This window comes from Tachyglossus aculeatus, chromosome 2 (assembly GCF_015852505.1).
Source record: "Tachyglossus aculeatus isolate mTacAcu1 chromosome 2, mTacAcu1.pri, whole genome shotgun sequence".
Classification (NCBI taxonomy): domain Eukaryota; kingdom Metazoa; phylum Chordata; class Mammalia; order Monotremata; family Tachyglossidae; genus Tachyglossus; species Tachyglossus aculeatus.
This window is the reverse complement of record NC_052067.1, coordinates 100500788-100501660: the sequence shown is the minus strand read 5'-3', so window position 1 is coordinate 100501660 and position 873 is coordinate 100500788.

Here is an 873-nt window from a genome sequence, read left to right as displayed (position 1 = left end):
AGAAGCTTGGCACACAACAGGTGCTTAACAAATATTAATAATAATAATGACATTTGTTAAGCACTTACTATGTGCCAAGCACTGTTCTAAGCCCTGAGGGGATACAAGGTAATCAGGTTGTCCTACGTGGGGCTCACAGTCTTCATCCCCATTTTACAGATGAGGTAACTGAGGCCCAGAGAAGTTAAGTGACTTGCTCAAAGTCACACAGCCGACAAGAGGCGGAGCCAAGATTAGAACCCATGATATTATTATTATTCTAAATAAAAGCATTCTGCCTCTATCAAGGCCCCAGGTAGGAATGGAAACAAGATGCATCATTCCTGGAGAAATGCAGGGGAAAACAGGGAAAACACACACCCCTCAACAAGAGACTTTTTCTGGAGCAATGCAATATGTCATACAGCCAGGATATCGACATGGTTTCACAATCCTGGAGCAGCAGTATTTGTTAGGAGGAGAATCTCTTCTAAGGTGGTCACATTTATGTGACTGAAACATCATTCACAAAGGTTGGCTGCATTTGGTTCTTTTGGACAGCAAAGAAAGCTTATTTCTGTTTGTACCCAAAACATCAAGGGATGAAGCTGACACGGAGAGGCAGGCCAGCTCTTCCCTCCCCACTCTGGCCAAATAAGTGGATCTCCAAGCTGCTGCAGCCTCTCTGAGTTCCCCTGAGCCTTTCACCACCCTCAGACCAGGGCTAGCAGGCCCACTGATAACTGGAGGATGTCACTCAACTGTTCTCCATACCTTCAACAGCCCACCCTACAGAGAGAGTTGCCAGGGTACCCACGAGAGGGGACAGAGGCTGTTGGAAGGAGAGAGTCAGAGAACTGTGGCTTCATTAGGCCATTTGTATAAGGTAGGTGC